Source organism: Dendrobates tinctorius, unplaced genomic scaffold (genome assembly GCF_039654945.1).
Source record: "Dendrobates tinctorius isolate UK_male_01 unplaced genomic scaffold, ASM3965494v1 ptg000016l, whole genome shotgun sequence".
Taxonomy (NCBI): domain Eukaryota; kingdom Metazoa; phylum Chordata; class Amphibia; order Anura; family Dendrobatidae; genus Dendrobates; species Dendrobates tinctorius.
In genome coordinates, this window is record NW_027361684.1 from 25,669,841 (window position 1) to 25,684,917 (window position 15,077).

Genomic DNA, 15,077 nt, shown 5'->3' on the forward strand with positions numbered 1-15,077 from the left:
TGGCTATTAAAAGCAGCGTTTCAGAGACAAACATACAGGAATAAGATTATACAGTCAGCGGCTAATACATGCTGCCCATGGTTTGAGTAGCATGTATCAGCTGACATGTTTCTTGTAATAATAGTCCTGCTACATTTTTAGGGAAAAAAAATGTACTGCAGAAGTGATTGTCATTTTAGGTGACTTTTCAAAAAAGTATGCAATGCTTGTGTGGAAGTGTATGAACACTATATCTGGATATTATATGGCTTACGTCGTACAAGTGTTTTTTCACTAAATTAAAAGATCATCAAAAAGTTAATTTATTTCAGTTCCCCAATGCAAAATGTGAATCTCATATATTAAATACAGTCATTACAAACAGAGTGATCTATTTCAAGTGTTTAAGTGTTGGACAAGTGTGAGGAAGGCACCGGATAGATTTTGAGTTTGTTTTTGGTCTTTTATTTTCTTCCACTCCTTCCAGGCCATGAGATTCTAGCAAATTGTCAGGCCTTTTGCCTCATCCGCACCAAGTAAACCCCTTAAAATTTGGATTCATCTGGATCCATACATTTTGGGAAACAGGAAATAAATCAAATTTATTTATAATCAATTCGCTCATCACTATTGTCTACATTTCTTGTTTTCTTGAATATAGCACCAGTAACATTGCTTAGTGGCATTTTTCTATCATTCAGAAAATTTGTACCCTTTTTCGCAGAGAAAATTAATGACCAACGAACCTTGAAATTTATTTTACTGTAGATAAATAAACCGGAAAGAAATGCACCACCTGCACACTAAGTACTACGACCCACCAAGGAAAGCTTGCTGAGTGACAGTCTATTGCTCGGTGATGGATGACAGGCATTTTTGAGCTGTTACTACAGTTTATTTCACCACCTAAACACGGTGAAATCTATTTGCCTTTGAAATCTCTCTTAAAATAGAACATTTTTTTCAGCAATAGATTTCTCTTCGAGGGCTGAAATAAGGATCTATGATGATATTTGCATTCTATACAAGAAGCTTTTTTTATACCTGCTGCTGAAAATTCATAATAAGAGGCCCAGACTGCTTTTCCAATTCCCTCCTGCCTCGTCCGTATCCTACATTTAAGGCAACAAATCACAGTTTTTATGGCGTGAAACATATCAAGGATTAGCATCCGAAGCCTGTTATTAAACCCAGGAAATCTATAGCATACAGAGATGTAAAGCTAGAGTTAATGTGTCTACCTCTATACGCACACACTAATTTTACATTCTCAAATGGAATACTCCGGATACACGCTTAGCTTTATTACCTTTATTATTACTTTTAAATAATGCATCGTGTCTATCATTTGCATACTGTTCTAAGGAGCACTTTGCTGCTAGGCAGGTGCGCTTATGAACATCGAATGCAGGACACTCCGAGGCATACTAATATACAGTATAACAACATGCTCTGATCATTGCAAAATGGATTTTGTCCTTTTATTTTTTTTTTTAATGCTGAATGGATGCAAAATAGCGCTACTAATGATCACAAACTAACTAAAGAGCTACAAAGTTCGTCATTGTCAAAACTCATTATGAAGCAACTGATAAAAAGGACATAAAATAAAAATAAAAAAAATCAAAGACAAAAGACAGTTATATTTACCATCACCAGGACACAATATTAATGCCCTGCAGGATGCAGCAGACACCCATGATAAAGGCAGGGGAAGCACAGGTGCAAAATACTGATAAAACAACAAGTCACACACTGACCATTGATGGAGGGGCTGGTGGGCTAGTATTATAAAAGCACACACTTGTATAGGGCACCTGTCACACAGATGTAGTGCACAGTGTCTGGCATACAGCCTATTAGTGATCTCTTAGCCTCTTAGATCAGGTGGGCCGTCCAGCATTATGTACAGTGGGTGAAATAAGTATTTGATCCCTTGCTGATTTTGTAAGTTTGCCCACTGACAAAGACATGAACAGTCTATAATTTTAATGGTAGTTTAAATTTAACATTGAGAGATAGAATATCAAAAATAAAATCCAGAAAATCACATTGTATAAATTATATAAATTTATTTGCATTTTGCAGTGAGAAATAAGTATTTGATCCCTCTGGCAAACAAGTCTTAATATTTGGTGACAAAACCCTTGTTAGCAAGCACAGCAGTCAGATGGTTTTTGTAGTTGATGATGAGGTTTGCGCACATGTCAGGAGGAATTTTGGTCCACTCCTTTTTGCAGATCATCTCTAAATCACTAAGATTTTGAAGCTGTCGCTTGGCAACTCAGAGCTTCATCTCCCTCCAAAAGTTTTCTATGGGTTTAATGTCTGCAGACTGGCTAGGCCACTCTATGACCTTAATGTGCTTCTTTTTGAGCCACTTCTTTGTTGCCTTGGCTGTATGTTTTGGGTCATTGTCTTGCTGGAAGACCCAGCCATGACCCATTCTTAATGTCCTGGAGGAGGGAGGTTGTCACTCAGGATTTTACCGTACATGGCTCCATCCATTCACCCACTGATGCAGTGAAGTAGTCCTGTACCCCTAGCAGAGAAACACCCCCAAAACATCATGTGTCCACCTCCATGCTTGACAGTGGGGATGGTGTTCTTTGGGTCTTAGGCAGCATTTCTCTTCCTCCAAACAGGACATGTTGAATTAATGCCAAAGTGCTCAATTTTTGTCTCATCTGACCACAGCACCTTCTCCCAAAATCATCCAGATGTTCAATTGGAAACTTCAGACAGGCCTGCACTTGTGCCTTCTTCAGCAGGGGGACCTTGTGGGCACTGCAGGATTTTAAACCTTTACGGCGTAATGTGTTACCAATGGTTTTCATGGTGACTGTGGTCCCATCTGCCTCAAGATCATTAACAAGTTCCCCACTGTACTTTTAGGCTGATCTCTCACGTTCCTCATGATCAAGGATACCCCACAAGGTGAGATTTTGCAGATCGATGTTGACTGACAGTCATTTTGTACGTCTTCCATTTTCTTACTATTGCACCAACAGTTGTCTTCTTCTCACCCAACGTCTTACTTATGGTTTTGTAGCCAATTCCAGCTTTGTGCAGGTCTACAATCTTGTCCCTGACTTCCTTATAAAGCGCTTTGGTCTTGCCCATGTTGTATAGGTTAGAGTCTGACTGATTAATTGATTCTGTGGACAGGAGTCTTTTATAAAGGTGACTATGAAAGACAGCTGTCTTTAATGCAGGTAACGAGTTGACTAGGAAAGTCTAACTAGTAGGAGCCAGAACTCCTAATGGTTGGTAGAGGATCAAATACTTATTTCTGACTGCAAAATCCAAATAAATTTATATAATTTATGCAATATGATTTTCTGGATTTTATTTTTGATATTCTCTGTCTCAATGTTAAAATTAATCTACACTTAAAACTATAGACTGTTCATGTCTTTGTCAGTGGGCAAACTTACAAAATCAGCAAGGGATCAAATATTTATTTCCCCCCTGTAAGTGCACCCAACAAGAACAGATCCAAAATTCCTCAAGCTATTAAACAGTATGAGGACCCGTCTGCACCCTGTAAAAGTAGAAAAAAATCTACAACTAAGAGGATTAAAAAGATGTAAAAAAATGCATGAGATGTTGGTCAATCTTTTGGCCAAAATACACATGCTCACAAACCATATCAAAAGTCGAAAAAGACATAAAATTTAAAAAGCATCACAGAAAAAAGATAGCTGTAATTGCCAATGCAAGGACACAATATCAATGCACTACATTATAGTAGCATCATATACACTTTAATTAAAAGGTGCAGATGCTCCTTCTGAATGAAATTACTAGTGCAATGAACATGATACACCACAATAAAGCCCAAACAAGACAATGGGTATTTTCATTATTTATTCTTAGGACATAAATATCAGTCCTGATCATGGACACAAACATGGGAAGGAGGAATATATATTTTCTACCAAAGAACGAAAAAAAAAAAACATGTAAACCTGTAAATAAAAGGAGAGATTGCAATATTTTTCTAAGTTTTGAATAAAGAAAGCATAATCAGTGACGTCCGTTTCAGGAACTGGGCTAGTCCTTGTTCTACTGGTTGTCAATTCTGACATATGCTCAGTTTGAGCTCGTTGAGCGATATTCCTTTTCATTGCATAGTGACAGTGCGCTTCCTTGCCGGCTCTGATGAAAAGTGGTGAGTCAGCAAGAGAGCGCACTGTCATGAGAGAAAGACGTGAGCAAGGATAGTAGAGACCAGTCTTGCCCCTGAAACAGACACCATTATTTTCAGTGTGGGGAAACTAGCTGTAGTGACCGCACCCACCGCCCCCTGATGTTTTCACATTTGAGTATCCCAGCATGCACTGTGGAATCTCAAACAAAACATTAAAACAGAATTAAAAACAAAAAGATAAAAAGGTAGTTAGAGAGGGAATGGCAGGGACTTTTTAAATTAAAGTATGTTAGAAAAGCCATTTGATTATTACATTAAATACACATTTAGGATTAAAATCAGTTTCGGTCCACTCTATATTTAAATTGGAAATTTTGCACTAGGAAATTCTGAAAATATCTAAGTCAAGCTATATCCTCACAGTCTGCAAACACTGCACACGGCAAGATACAAGGTTTATACTGAAAGTAACCTGGACATTTTGAAAAAAAGGCACATAACACTCCAAGATCAAGAGTTCTGTTTGGTTCTTGCTCATCTTTAGAATAAATGTTCTGATTTATTTTGGATCACATTAGTGTATGAGAACATTGAGTCTAACAGGCAGATAATGGGTTTTGGCTGAAATATACCTATTCCAAGGGCTTTTTCAATGGTCAATTAACCAGTGGTCTGAAAATAGCTTAGCAGGAGAAAACTTTTGCAAAGGTTATGTCTCTATGGATTATTTCTGTGGAAGTGCTTCAGGATAAAAGTATTTTGTACTAAGCAGTAACATCATGCAAGCACCAGAAGAAAACCATTAATGAGAGCTGTTGAACAATACCATGTATCATCTGTAAGTAACAATCATCTAAGCTATTGCATGGTGACCGGGGCTCTGCGCAATTTCATTTAAGCTATATTGCTAAACTATTAATGTAAATGGATTTAGCCAGATTATATTTGTATTTTTGTACTGAATATGAAGAAAAAGAAATCTAACAAGAGAATTTCAAGTGGCTAGATTACTCTACAACATTTAAGTACAGCAAATACTGAGCAAATACAAAATAGCTAATACATTCTACATGACTGCAGTGGTTTTAAAAGTGAAGCATTTATGTTTGTTTTTGGTTTGTTTTCGTAAAATTTTTTTGGTGGGTTTTAAATAGTTAAGGCTAGTTTCACACTTGCTTTTTTTTGCAGCGCGTTTTTCCCGCAAAAAAACGCATTAAAAAAACGCATACAAATGCATACAAATGCTGCGTTTTTTTCCAGCATTTTAATGCGCATGCAGGAAAAAAACGCAGCGTTTTTGCGCGTTTGTATGCGTTTTTTGTGCGTTTGCGTTTTTTTACAGATTTTGGAAAAACCCCACAAAAAAGAAAAAACAACCATTCAACAACACACAAGACCAATGGGACTTCATTGTGGGTGTGGTATGTTAATATATATACACCCTGTCTACAGTATTCTTCACATTTGCTTGATTCTTCTCGTGACCATGGATCTGCGCTGGAAGAGTTTTCACTTCAACTTGGATTTGGACATCGCGATGGCTCAGGCGTATGCAGTTGCTTGCCATGAACAAAGGAAGAGAGAGAGGCAGCGAAGACGGCGGCGTATGTGGATACATCCGATTGTTGAACTCCGGGAGAGCCGTGGGGCATACCACACCCTCTACAGCGAGCTACGTGCAAACCCGGAGAAATTTACTGATTATATCCGGATGTCCCACGAAAGTTTCATGGATTTGCTTGCTCGTGTCCAACAATCCATCCGGAGACAGGACACACAGCTCCGTCGTGCGATTCCTCCTGAGGAACGGCTACTGGTGACATTACGGTATGTTTTAAAAACAAAGGGGTGTGGTCTGATGTTTTTTTTTGTAAATTTAGTATTCAAAACCTTGGGTAATTAGTTTTCGTGAATGTACTAATATTTTTTTTATAGTTTTTAAAAATAATATACATAAATATTAATTTTACTTCTTTGTCTGTTCACAGATTCCTGGCGACTGGAGAAACCCTATCCTCACTACACTTCCAGTACCGTATTGGAATCTCTACCTTGTCTGGAATTGTTGCTGACACCTGCCGGGCTCTCTGGAATGTTCTTTGCCCAGAATTTATGCCCCTGCCCACCGCTGAAAAGTGGATGGAAATTGCTGACAAATTCTGGACAGTATGCAATTTTCCCAACTGTTTGGGAGCTGTTGATGGGAAACACATACGGATCATCAAACCCCAAAGAACGGGATCTGAGTACTATAATTACAAAAAGTACTTTTCAATAGTACTCATTGCAATTGCGGATGCCGGATGTATGTTTGTAGCAGTGGACATTGGAGCATTTGGCCGTGGTAATGACTCGCAGGCTTTTAAAAACTCAGACATGGGCCGGAGGTTGTATGGCAACCAATTTAATTTCCCTATGCCACGGCCTCTTCCTCACACCGAAGCTCCGCCACTGCCCTTTGTAATGGTTGGCGATGAGGCTTTTCAAATGTGCGGAAACTTACTGAAACCCTACTCCAGCCGGGACTTGGACCACACCAAAAAAATTTTTAATTACAGGCTGACCAGGGCCAGAAGAACTGTCGAGTGTGCTTTTGGGATTCTTGTTTCCAGATGGCGAATTCTGGGCACGGCCATTAATCTTAAACTTGAAACAGTCGATGAGGTGGTGAAGGCCTGTGTGGTTCTACATAACTTTGTGATGGCTAAAGAGCACCCGACCTTTGAACTGGACGATGATGCTCCTAACCCATTGCCTGAATTCACTCAGCACACTCTCAGGTCATCCGTTGAAGTTGGCCAAATGAGGGACAAATTTGCGGCCTACTTTATTTCTGATGTAGGACGGGTGCACTGGCAAGATGAAATGGTGTAATGTTGTTGTTTATGGTAATAAAAATCCTTATTTGATACCATTACTGAGTGCACTATATTTTTTAAACTCCGATTAATTAAAAAACTTCCCATGTATAACTGAATTTTGTTATGTTCACACACCTGGGCAGGTAAATACACATACGAGTTAAAATGCAGCATTGCTAGTCTGCGTTAAATATATTGGAATGAGCAAAGCTGCAGGCCATGAATCAGGAAACCATTTTTTTCCAAGATAAAATTGTGCAAATAGTTTAAAACAAAGTATGTGATTTTCTCAAAACACAACACTCAAAACCCAACCCCAATGAAAGTCCATGGGGAATACAAGTCAGCATTGAGTGGATGAATGTAATCTGCTCCATTAAAAGTTATTACACTAGGCCTTTGAATGACTATACTAGGCCGTGGTATTTCAAATATGAGTATACTAGGCCTTGGGGCTAGTAGTATATGTGAAATACCACGGCCTAGTATAGTCATACCAAGGCCTACTGTAATAACTCGATTTTTAAATAGCATCTTGTTTCACCAAAAACAAACTGGTGAAACTAGAAAGAAACTTATTTTTTAGACAAGTTTCAACAGTTTGTTTTTCATGAAACCAGATTCTATTTTGTAAAACTAGAGTTATTACACTAGGCCTTGGAATGACTATACTAGGCCGTGGTATTTCAAATATGAGTATACTAGGCCTTGGGGCTAGTAGTATATGTGAAATACCACGGCCTAGTATAGTCATACCAAGGCCTACTGTAATAACTCGATTTTTAACAACTAGCATCTTGTTTCACCAAAAACAAACTGGTGAAACTAGAAAGAAACTTATTTTTTAGACAAGTTTCAACAGTTTGTTTTTCATGAAACCAGATTCTATTTTGTAAAACTAGAGTTATTACACTAGGCCTTGGAATGACTATACTAGGCCGTGGTATTTCAAATATGAGTATACTAGGCCTTGGGGCTAGTAGTATATGTGAAATACCACGGCCTAGTATAGTCATACCAAGGCCTACTGTAATAACTCGATTTTTAACAACTAGCATTTTAAACAACTAGCATCTTGTTTCACCAAAAACAAAGTGGTGAAACTAGAAAGAAACTTTATTTTTTAGACAAGTTTCAACAATTTGTTTTTCATGAAACCAGATTCTATTTGGTAAAACTAGAGTTATTACACTAGGCCTTTGAATGACTATACTAGTCCATGTTATTTCACATATGACTATACTAGCCCTTGGGTTGGTTTTTAACATGTATTTACCCATCAGTGTGTGTGAGCGGCGCAAACAACATTAATGAAACTTATTAATTGTGAACCACAAATGTAAATTTATTTTTTATCACAAAAAAAAAATTTAAAAATTATTTTTTACGGCGTTTGGGGGCAGATGGTTTCAATTTGGGGGTGTGCAGGGAATATGCAACACTTGCAGTTGAAGACGGTGTTTGAGGGGAAGGGGCAACAAAACTTGTGGGGGAAGGTAGTCCAGTTAAGGGAATTAAACTTGGAACACTTGTAGGAGAGGAAATCTGTTCAGTTACATTAGTTGTAATGGCATGTCGCCGTAGGCTTGTGTGCCTGGACCGACTTTGGCCCAATGCCCGCCTTGATTGATTTCGCCTTGAAGTAGGGGCAAATATGGAATGTAGGTCCCCCGTCTGCTGGTATGGCTGCTGCTGCTGAGGTGGCGGCTGCTGCTGCAGAGGTTGCGGCTGCTGCTGAGGTGGCGGCTGCTGCTGAGGTGGCAGCTGCTGCTGAGGTGGTTGCTGCTGCTGAGGTGGTTGCTGCTGCTGCTGAGGTGGCGGCTGCTGCTGAGGTGGTTGCTGCTGCTGCTGAGGTGGCGGCTGCTGCTGAGGTGGCTGCTGCTGCTGAGGTGGCGGCTGCTGAGTTGGCTGCTGCTGCTGAGGTGGCTGATGCTGCTCTTCTTGGTCAGTGCTCGTCCTTGCAGGAGGACTGGTGGCGGCAGTGATGGCCCAGGTTTGCAGAGTGGTGGTGGCAGGGCTACTACATGTTGTTGTAGCGGCAGGGCTGTTCCATGTTTGCCTAGTGGTGGCTGAGCTCCACGCATGCATGGGATTGGCGGTGGTGCTCCAGACAGGAGCAGCGCTTGCCATGGTGGTGTCGGTGAAGTGACCAGCTGCACTCAGACTTGTGGTGGTGTAACGGTGGGTGTCCAGCCTTTGAAGAGAGGTGTCCGTGCAGTGGTATGCAGCACAAGTCGGTAGTGAGGTGAAGCGAGTCAATGGTGGCACAGGTGGAAAGGACACCACTGACTGCTGACCGTACCGATTATGCTGCATAGCCTGCAAGAAAGCATTGTTGCAGGCCTGCAGCACATTCAGCTGTTGATCAGGACTAAGGTGTTCCGCCATGCCCTTTTCAATCTTACTAAAAAAATGGTGTGCTGGTCTGTTGAGGTCGGCCTCCAGACGGTCAAGGCGCTGTTCTACAGAATTGAAGCGGTGTTCAAAGTGGTTAAAACCACGTTCCATCAGTGCAAAACCGCTTTCAACTCTGTCGGACAGTGACTTGAGGCTGGAATTAAATGTCTCGCTCAAATGCATAAACTCGGGCAAGACATTCCTGTCCAAGGCCCTCTGCCGCTGGCGGGTAGTGCCCGCATAACCAGTGGCAGAGACCTGGGACAGGGGAACACCTGATGGCCCAGCTTCCTGGTCACCAGCTGTGTGTGTGTGGGACCTGCAAGGTGCTTCCTGGCTGTCGGATGGCTGGGACGGGTCAGAGGACGTCCGAGGAAGGACCGCTCCAGGGCCAGGTTGCAGGGTGCTGCTCCAGGTGCTGTGGAAGAAAGGAAAATCATTACTACCATGCCTTTACAAGAAGCATCAGCTGTGGATTAGAAAAACACAGATTAATAAAAATAAAAACCCAAAATGTATAATACTTACGATCTTGTGGCAAGGACCGGTCTTAGGAACTGCAACGCGTGATAGTGACGGTATCTAGTTCTGGTCCTTGACGCAGATCCACTGCGAACCTGGCCCTCAGCACGAACATCACTGTTGAAGCGGTCCTTGATCGAACGCCAACGTGTTCGGACTTTGTCCACTGTTGATAAAAAAAAACAGTGCCGTCAAGTACAACAGTCACTGCTTCACAATTTAGCAATACAATACTCAAAGCAGTCACTGTACACCCCGATGACACTGTTGGGTTTCCTGCTAGAATACGCCTAGCACGAAACCCAACAGTGCCGTCAAGGACAACAGTCACTGCGGCACAATGTAGCAATACAATACTCAAAGCAGTCACTGTACACCCCGATGACACTGTTGGGTTTCCTGCTAGAATACACCTAGCACGAAACCCAACAGTGCCGTCAAGGACAACAGTCACTGCGGCACAATGTAGCAATACAATACTCAAAGCAGTCACTGTAGACCACGATGACACTGTTGGGTTTCCTGCTAGAATACGCCTAGCACGAAACCCAACAGTGCCGTCAAGGACAACAGTCACTGCGGCACAATGTAGCAATACAATACTCAAAGCAGTCACTGTAGACCCCGATGACACTGTTGGGTTTCCTGCTAGAATACGCCTAGCACGAAACCCAACAGTGCCGTCAAGGACAACAGTCACTGCGGCACAATGTAGCAATACAATACTCAAAGCAGTCACTGTAGACCACGATGACACTGTTGGGTTTCCTGCTAGAATACGCCTAGCACGAAACCCAACAGTGCCGTCAAGGACAACAGTCACTGCGGCACAATGTAGCAATACAATACTCAAAGCAGTCACTGTAGACCACGATGACACTGTTGGGTTTCCTGCTAGAATACGCCTAGCACGAAACCCAACAGTGCCGTCAAGGACAACAGTCACTGCGGCACAATACAGAGCAGGGAAATACTCACTAAACGCCTTTTTGGCGGATGCTGTGGCGCTGTCCCAGCCATCCATCAACGCTGCGGCCACCTCATTCCATAGCCGCCGTGTCACCACATTGTCCTTGTACAGCCGGTCACGGCTGTCCCACAACGGCGAACGCTCCTGGACCAGGCTGATGAGCTGCTCATTATCCAGGTAGACGTCTTCATCCCATTGTGGAACCTAGACAAAACACATTCATTAGAATAATCAAATTTAAATTGACTAAAAAGTTACAAAAAAAGAAACAAAAAAAAGAGTAAAAATAGAAGATAAAAAAAAAAAAAAAACATTACAAATCATTTGATACTTACATTACGTATAACCACCGGGAATTGGCTTCGCTGCTCCTGCTGTTCGCCCTCACTATTCCCGTCCGCAGATGATGATGACGATGTCTGAAAGTTGAAAAAAACGTAAGAGATTTGGAGAAGCAGCAGATATACTTACCAGATGCACGAAAATAATCACCTCACGGTCTGCTTGCGCCAATTCCTGCCGCGATGGGGAATACTCCGATTCTGAAGACATACTGCATGTAAAAATAATAAAAATCATTAGTACATACATAATTTAAAAGGACAGGCATATAATGTAATATACTCACATTCTTCGCTGATATAATGGGTTCTTGGTTGAATGTCTGCTCTTCAATCTGTCTAGTGTAGTAGTGGCAGAGTTTTGGCAGGCACCTCCTTTATATAGCCTTTTTTTTTTGGACTTTAGAAGATTCTAACTAGGATAAAAAGTGGACACCACCCAAAAAACGCTGCGCTAAAAAAGCGCATACCTGCGCATGCCAGTGCGCACGTATGCGCATCCATAGGCTATAATGGCCATTTTTAGCGCAAAACGTGCGCATACGTGCGCATGCGATTTTTTCAAGGGCCAAAAAATGCAACATGCAGCGTCTGGAAAATACCAACGCACACCCCAAAAAAACGCAGCGCATGAAAATCGCATACATGCGCTTACAAGTGCGCAGGTATGCGCACCCATGTTAAATATAGGGGAAAAATCGCATGCGCACGTATGCGTTTTTTTCCAGCGCTAAAAAACGCAAATGTGAAACCAGCCTTACACAGTGTCATATATCATACATTAGGATTTACCATATACACTCGTGTATAAGCCAACCCGAGTATAAGCCGACCTCCCTAATTTTGCCAAAAAAACTGGGAAACTTATTGACTCGCATATAAGCCTAGGGTGGAAAATGCAGCAGCGACTGGTAAATTTCAAAAATAAAAAAAGATACAAATAAAAGTAAAATTAATTGAGACATTAGTAGGTTAAATGTTTTTGAATATCCATATTGAATTAGGAGCCCCATATAATGCTCACTACAGTTCATGATGGCCCCATAGGATGCTCCACACAAAAAATATGCCCCATAAAATGCTCCATACAATTCATGATGGGCCCCATAAGGTGCTCCACACAAAATACACCCCATGTAATGCTGCACAAAGGTTAATAATGGCCCCATAAGATGATCCATAGAATAATATGCCCCATATGCTGCTCCATAAAGATTATGGCCCCATAAGATGGTCTATAAATTATGCCCCATATGCTGCCCAATAAGATGCTCCATAGATTATGCCCCATAAGATGCTCCATAAATTATGCCTCATAAGATGCCCAACAGATAATGCACCCATAAGATGCCTCATAGATTATGCCCCCATAAGATGCTCCATAGATTATGCCCCATAAGATACTCTAGATTATGCCCCCATAAAATGCTGCCTAGATTATGCCCCCATAAATTATGCCCCCATAAAATGCCTTATAAGATGCTCCATAGATTATGCCCCCATAAGATGCTCCATAGATTATGCCCCATAAGATGCTCCATAGATTATACCCCCATAAGATGCTCCATAGATTATGCCCCCATAAAATGCTCCATAGATTATGCCCCATAAGATGCTCCATAGATTATGCCTCCATAAAATGCCCTATAGATTATACCCCCATAAAATGCCTTATAGATTATGCCCCCATAAAATGCTCCATAGATTATGCCCCATAAAATGCTCTGTAGATTATGCCCCCATAAGATGCACCATAGATTATACCCCCATAAGATGCTCCATAGATTATGCCCCCATAAGATGCACCATAGATTATACCCCCATAAGATGCTCCATAGATTATGCCCCCATAAGATACTCCATAGATTATGCCACATAAAATGCTCCATAGATTATGCCCCATAAAATGCCCCATAGATTATGCCCCCATAATATGCCCCATAGATTATGCCCCCATAAAATGCCCCATAGATTATGCCCCCATAAAATGCTCCATAGATTATGCCCCATATGCTGCCACTGCAATTTAAAAAAAACTATATACTCACCTCCGCAAAAATAAACTTGGCACTCAAATTGATGAAAGATGAGGAAATTTCATCTTTTTTGCATCCAGACAAAACAGAAGAAATAACTGAACGTTTTTGGTCCCACATTAGACCTTCATCAGAGTATTATTCTGGTTCAGAGGGATAAGACAGTGTGCTTCAAATAAGCTGGAAGGATGATAAGAGGAAAATGACTGAATGTTTTTTAAGGAGGCAAAATTTAATGAGACTAAATTAATTGTAGCGCGTCCATAAATGGCGACTACCGTCACTGTAGTAGAGTACAGGATGCTGCGTAGGGAATCAGGATTTAGTTTAGCATGACCTTTATATGTAATTACTATCACTGTAACTAAACGCTGATTGCTGTATATGTAGATCAGATTATGGGCAGCGCATCCATGTGGTTCGACTATGGTCGCTGCTTCAAATTGCTGCGTGTAGCGGTTCCGGGTGCGTGCCGTGCATACTGCTGAGCGTCCTCCTGTTTTTATAGATTTTTTACGACCACAAATGACAGCTAAAAAAATGTTACCCCTTAAGGTCTTAAAATATCTTTGGGTGCATTTTAACATATTAAAAGAGCCTTTAGATTGGTTGTTTTCCCTGGAAATGGGTCAGGTACATTAAATATAGGAGATAACTGCAAGTACCGTGAAAAAATTTGGTGCTTCTGATAATCTCCTTGAGGTCACTGCAGTTCATCGGACCGCTCACACTGAAGTGTGGGAACGCAGCTTCAATGATTGGTGGCATATTTATATATATTTGTAATGTGTATATGTGTGGGGAATATTTAAAGATTTACATATTTTATGTGTGTATTTGAGTGCCTAATATGAATGTTCTTTTGCTCTTTTGCTTATTGAGTGTATGGTGGGGTATGATGGAGGGGGAACAAGTCCAGTACAAGGGTCCTTAACTGTCACAATTAACCCCTAAATAGAATTACTTTATAATGGGTTGACATAAGGATGGTTTCTAGAAGTCAAAAGGCCCCAAAACATAGACATATTAAACATCTAAGGGCTCACACCCATCACCATGAAGAAAAAAGTTCTGATTTCAATCCAGAAAAGTTGGACAAGTTTAATGCAAGTGTCATGCGATTTTCATGCGAGTACAATCCAATTTTTCCCATCTAGCTTCCGATTTACATCCAAATGCAGTGCGATTGCTATCCGGCTGCAATGCGATTTTAACATCAGCTTTTACATAGAGCAATTCTTTATGTCATTCATAGTAACATAGTATTTAAGGTTGAAGGAAGACTTTAAGTCCATTTAGTTCAACCCATAGCCTAAGATGTTGATCCAGAGGAAGGCAAAAAAAAAACATGCGGCAAACACTAAGCTCCACTTTGGGGAAAAAAATTCCTTCCCAACTCCACATACGGCAATCAGACTAGTTCCCTGGATCAACGCCCTATCAAGGAATCTAGTATATATATCCTGTAACATCATATTTTTCAAGAAAGGCATCCAGTCCCTTCTTAAATTTTAGTAGGGAATCACTCATTACACATCATGTGGCAGAGAGTTCCATAGTCTCACTGCTCTTACAGTAAAGAATCTGCATCTGTGATTATGATTAAACCTTCTTTCCTCCAGACATAGAGGATGCCCCCTTGTCCCCGTCACAGGTCCAAGAGTAAAAAGATCATTAGAAAGGTCTCTGTACTGTCCCCTCATATATTTATACATTGTAATAAGATCATCCCTTAGCCTTCAATTTTCCAAACTAAATAACCCCAAGTGTAATAACCTGTCTTGGTATTGCAGATCCCCCAGTGGTCTAATAACCTTG